This window comes from Asparagus officinalis, unplaced genomic scaffold (genome assembly GCF_001876935.1).
Source record: "Asparagus officinalis unplaced genomic scaffold, Aspof.V1 AsparagusV1_Un833, whole genome shotgun sequence".
Taxonomy (NCBI): domain Eukaryota; kingdom Viridiplantae; phylum Streptophyta; class Magnoliopsida; order Asparagales; family Asparagaceae; genus Asparagus; species Asparagus officinalis.
In genome coordinates, this window is record NW_017973092.1 from 30767 (window position 1) to 36941 (window position 6175).

A 6175-nucleotide genomic window follows, 5' to 3' on the forward strand; every position below is an offset into this window, starting at 1 on the left:
GGTGTTGTGCCCATTCGCAAGGGAGAAATGTACCTGAAGAATGTTGACTTGCATAGTAAAAAAGACAGGGGGTTGGTACCCCTCACTATCCCAAAAGGAGAAATCATGTGGGTCCACCCTGATCTGCTAAGAGATCAACAATGGACAAGCACCTCGTCCAAAAAGAAGGGATGCAAGGCTAAGTCTTCCAACATGATTAGCCCCTCCATTACTAAGAATGATGACCACCTCAAACCTCTTACTGATTCAGAAGAGGAGAGGATCGCCCTGGCAGCATACCCAGGATGTCCAAAACTACCAAAGAAGCCCTGATCGAAGCCTTAAAGAACACCGAGAGCTTCATCACCCAAGTCACCCCAATTCCTGAAACTTATGAAGATCAGACTTGTCGGCAATGTCTGCAAACTGCAAGAAGTTTACCCTGCATATCGTTTACTCAAGAAGATATGCAAGTTAAACATGAACACGACAGGCCTTTGTACTATACGGGGTATATCGGATCTTCCGAAATCAGTCGTGTCCAGGTTGACCCGGGTTCCGCACTCAGCATCATGCCCTATAGAGTCATGCAGGTCTTAGGGATACCTATGCACCGACTGCACACCACCCAGACTACTATCTTCGGGTTCAATGCAAACAGCACCCGACCCCTGGGAAAGATCAAGCTCAGATGCCAGATCAGAGATCTTAAGTCTAAAGTAGCATGCTACATCATAGATGCGGACACATCCTACAATCTTTTGCTGGGACGACCATGGATACATGGATCCTGATGAAGATTGTCCTTGGGAGTTAAACTTTGATGTAATGGGTCAGGGTGAGAGTAATAATGATGTACCGAGTGAAGGCGAGTGGTGCATTAATGAAGATTTCATTTTAGCGTACTTGTCTGATGTCTCTCCTAAAAATAAACAAATAGAGAATTATTCTAGTGCAGGTACCAACCCATGGCACATACTGTGCACAGAGGCGTCGCTCACCTTGCCAATCCAGTCATCCTTCGCTTTAGATGAAGAAGTGGAGGATGCACGGAAGGCTTTCTTTAAAGTCCCATCCAAAAGGAAAGGGCAGAAGCCGATCTGTTTTGGTAAAGTCAAACCCGAACAACTCAAACGAGCAAGTTCAGAGGAAGACGACGGAGTTCCCCAATTCCATTACCACGAACCCAATTCTATATACTTAATGAAATGAATGGGGTATAATTTTAATGAGAAACAGGGCTTAAACTTTGGGAAAGGAAGACGAACCCCGATCCGGATGTCTCTCACTCCTGAAGGAAAACCTCCGGACTATTATCAAAAAACCGGGAGAGGCGTGGGTTACGTTACGCCTCCCCCCCACATCGAAAAACGAAATCAGTAATTACCTGCGTCACGATCATTCATCCGGAACATCTTCATACGAGTCCGACGTCAGTGTTGGACCTTTTTTTAAAAGCCTGACTGTGAACATGGTTTCAACCAGTCATCCAGATGAAGACTCAGGGGGTGACGAGGAGTTAATGGAATCGACCGACGATCCTTGGATGAAGCATCTCAATATCCTGTGGGATATGCGTTTCGAACAACGCGAACCGCCCACTGAAGATAAAGTGATCCAGGTCAACATGGGAGATGAACATGATCCTAAGCCCATCTTTATAGCCGAAGACTTATCATCATCCGAAAAAGAAGACCTTATATCTCTCATCCGAGAATATATAGATGTCTTCGCTTGGAACTATGAAGATATGCCGGGTCTTGACCCGAAGGTTGCCATGCACCGTCTCAACATCGATCCGGATGTAAAACCCGTTAAACAGCAACAACGCAGGTTTCATCTAGAGATCATGGAATCAATTGAGTAAGAAGTTAGAAAGCTTATAGACTCAGGTTTTGTTAGGGAAGAACAACACCCAGACTGGGTAGCTAACATTGTTCCAGTTTCCAAAAAGAACGGTAAGGTCCGGATATGCATCGACTTCCGCGATCTCAATGCCGCTTGTCCGAAAGATGAATTCCCGCTTCCTATCACGGATGTTATGATTGACAACACCTGCGGATATGAAAGGATGTCTTTCATGGACGGATTCTCCGGGTACAACCAGATCAAGATGCACCCGGACGACGAGAAACACACTGCTTTTAGAACACCACTGGGGGTATATTGCTACACAGTGATGCCCTTCGGCCTGAAAAACGCAGGTGCAACGTATCAACGTGCAATGAACACGATCTTTCACGAACACCTTCAAAAGAAGATCGAGTGCTACGTCGATGATATAGCAGTAAAGAGCCAATATAAAGATGATCATCTTACAGATCTGAAGACAATGTTCGAGATCATGCGAGCACATCAGCTGAAGATGAATCCGACGAAATCGTTTCTCGGAGTTTCAAGCGGAAAATTCCTAGGATTTATCGTTACTTCCAAGGGGATCTCCCTTGATCCAGAGAAAGTGCGTGCCATCCAAGACATGCCACCTCCGAAGAATCTCAAAGAGCTCAGAGGTTTGCAAGGCAGACTTGCCTACATTCGAAGATTCATATCAAATCTTTCGGGGCGTTGCCAACCCTTCTCTAAGCTCATGAAGAAAGGAATATCCTTTGTTTGGGATGCTGAGTGTCAAAGGGCATTTGAGGAGATTAAGAGATATCTCACTCAACCGCCAGTTCTCGTAGCCCCGATATCAGGAAAACCATTCCTGTTATATGTGAGGGCCATGGACCATTCTCTTGGGGCTTTGTTAGCCCAGAACAACGATCAAGGTCAAGAGCAAGCCATCTATTACCTGAGCAAGACTATGATGGGAGCCGAACACCGGTACAATCCGGTCGAAAAAGAACGTCTCGCCTTGGTATTCGCAATTCAAAAGATGCGACATTACCTAGTTGGACAGACAATTCACGTCATCTCTGGTATTCGCAATTCAAAAGATGCGACATTACCTAGTTGGACAGACAATTCACGTCATCTCTAAGGTGAATCCCTTGAGATTACCTAGTTGGACAGACAATTCACGTCATCTCTAAGGTGAATCCCTTGAGAGTGCTGATGACAAAACCATCATCTTTGAATTGCCGGCTCACAAAGTGGGCCATTCTCTTGTCGCAATACGACATGCAGTTCATGCCTCAAAAGGCGGTCAAAGGTCAAGCACTGGCAGACTTCTTAGCCGATCATCCAGTATCAGGAACGTCTAAGTTGTATGAAGAATTACCTGACGAAGTCGCCGAAGCTTGCGCTACTCAAGAAGCTACGCAAGTGTGGAAGTTATTCTTCGACGGTGCATCCAGAGCAAACCCTCATGGAGCAATTACCGCGGGAGTGGGAGTAGTGCTAATCTCTCCGAACGGCCATGTAATCCCAAGAGGATTTTCCTTAATCGAACCCTGCACCAACAATGTAGCCGAGTATAACGCTCTGCTATTAGGAACCTCCATGGAATTTGAGTCTAGAGATTGGAGATTCCCGTACATCGACTATGTCCTATACGGGATCCTGCCCGATGACCCTAAGGAAGCGGCCTCTATCAAAAGAAAGGCCCTCCGATTCTATTACGATGCAGTTTCTCAAGTCTTGTATCGTAAATCACATGATGGAGTCTTACTTCGATGCCTTTCTCGGAAGGAAGCGAAAGAGGCCCTCAAGGAAGCTCACGGCGGAATGTGCGGAGCTCATCAGCCTGGAGCTAAGTTAGGAGATCGCCTCCGACGCATCGGCTATTATTGGCCGAAGATGTTTTCAGACGCGGTTGACTACGCTAAACGTTGTCACGCGTGCCAAATTCATGGAGACTTCATCCACCAAGCGCCAGGGAACTTACACCCCACATCAGCAACTTGGCCATTCGAGATGTGGGGTATGGATATCGTCGGACCGATTTCCCCTCCGACGTCCAAGGGACACCGGTTCATTTTAGCCGTAACCGACTATTTCTCCAAATGGGCGGAGGCTATCCCGCTGAAAGAAGTCAAGACTTCGAATGTGATCAAGTTCATCAAACATCATGTCATCTACCGTTTTGGAGTCCCGAGGCGAATAGTTCATGACAACGGGACACAATTCGTCAGCTTTGGATTCCAGAGATTTTGTGACAAATTCAGAATCCAAAGTATTGCATCCACAGCATATTATCCGCCAGCAAATGGTCTTGCAGAAGCTTTTAACAAAACCATAGTGAAGCTTCTCAAAAAGTTTGTTTCCAAAAGCCGGCGTGATTGGGATGAAAGACTTGGCGAATGTCTGTGGTCTTACCGCATGACAGTAAGGACTTCTACAAGAGCTACATCGTTCTCTCTAGTATACGGATGCGAGGCTGTATTGCCATTGGAAATCCAGATCCCTTCTCTGAGAGTTGCTATCACAACTGGACTAACAGAAGAAGAAAAGCATCAACGACGTCTGCAAGAACTTGAAGCCTTAGACGACAGACGACTTCAAGCTCAGCAATAGATCGAATTGTATCAAGCCCGTATTTCCAAAGCCTACAACAAAAAGGTTAAGGAACGGATTTTTAAGAAAGGCGATTTAGTTTTAGCCAACAGACGACCCATAGTGATGACACACAAAACCAAAGGGAAGTTCAATCCTAAATAGGAAGGGCCCTTCGTAATAGAATCTGTCTATTCGAACAGAGCATACCGCCTCATCAACCAAGAAGGAGATAGGCTCATGATGCCAATTAATGAGAAGTTCCTCAAGAGATACTTCCCGTAAATCATGTAGCCCCCTAAACCCCAGCTAAATCAGGCTGGGGGTTGCCTATTTATAGTATAATTCTATCTTATATTTCGTCATGTTAACACTACACCTCTGACGATTGTAATTTGCTGGAATTATTCTAATAAATGATAAAGAGAATTTCAATAGTGTTAGCATTATTCTCCATTGTTTTAAGCCAGATTTCAGCAAAAGAGACGATAAAAGGCAAAATGATATCATTTTCATTCAATGTTGTTAGTCTAAACACAAAATGATGACAAACAAAATGAAAAAGATACAAAATTCCTTAGCCAAGGACGGAACAAGATTTAAACATCAGGTCTCATCAACTTGAGGGTTTTTAGCCTAGACTTGAAGGCAGAAAGTTTCTCCCGGTGAGCTGCTCGGACTTGTTCCTCGATCTCCTTTCTGAGCTCTGCTTCAAGTGGAGGGGCAGTAACAATGTCTTTGCGAATCCGCTCAGCCGCGTGGAGCGTACGGCAAAAATCTGTATAAATTTGGCCACTTTGATGCTCAAGCTCTTTTCTGACATCCTCATAGTGGGCCAATTGAGCTTTCTTCTGGTCCAACACGGCCTCTAATCAAACGATAGTCTTTTCGATACCGCGGATATCAGAAGCAACACTTTTGATTTTAGCATATGCTGCAGAGTGCCGCTTCCTTAAAGCTGATATGCGGGCCTTTTTGTCAGACAAGTCCTTGCGAAGGGTCCCTGGGTGATGTGCTCTGGAGATTATCGCCAAGGAAAGAGCCGGCTCCACTTCAGAATCTAAATTGGTGCGCTGCAGCTCCCTGAAAGTTGCTAATTCTGCCTTCAAGAGAGCGATTCCTCCCTGACAGTGCTCAGTCCATGATGCATCCCCTTTAGCCTTGATATCATCCAAACACTGGGTCAAGATGGGCTCACAATCTTCAAAAGAAGCTCCTTCAACACTGACAATATTAACAATTGTCTGCATCCAACGTTCCAGTTCCTCAATGGATTTCTTCAGAGCCCTCGAGCGTGGAGGAGGAATAGTTGGATAGATCGGACCCGTATGTTCATCCTGAACAAGTGATGGAGCAACTTCGGAAGAAGGGTCCTTGCGTGCACTTTCGTCTCGCGAAAGAGAAAGAGGAGCGGATTCAGAACCCTCAACGGGAGATACCTCTCCAGCTCTAGCATCCTCAGGGAAAGAAGGGGTTGGTTGGGGCACTTCGTCCTCTCCATCAGTGAAACGCTCAACGAGTGCAGACTTCATCGCATCCCCCATTAACGAGCGCAGACTTCATCGCATCTCCTTTACTATGTCAAAGGTCAAACCCCGACGGCAGCTCACATTCAAGAAATAGGAGAGTGGGTACATCCTCTTCATGTTTGGGAGAAATAAAAAGCGTTTATCAGTTCTCTGCAGCAGCTTCGAATCTTCTACATATGTGAGATGGTCATCGACTGGTATGCGATCTCCAAATATGAAGGCTGGTTTAGGAA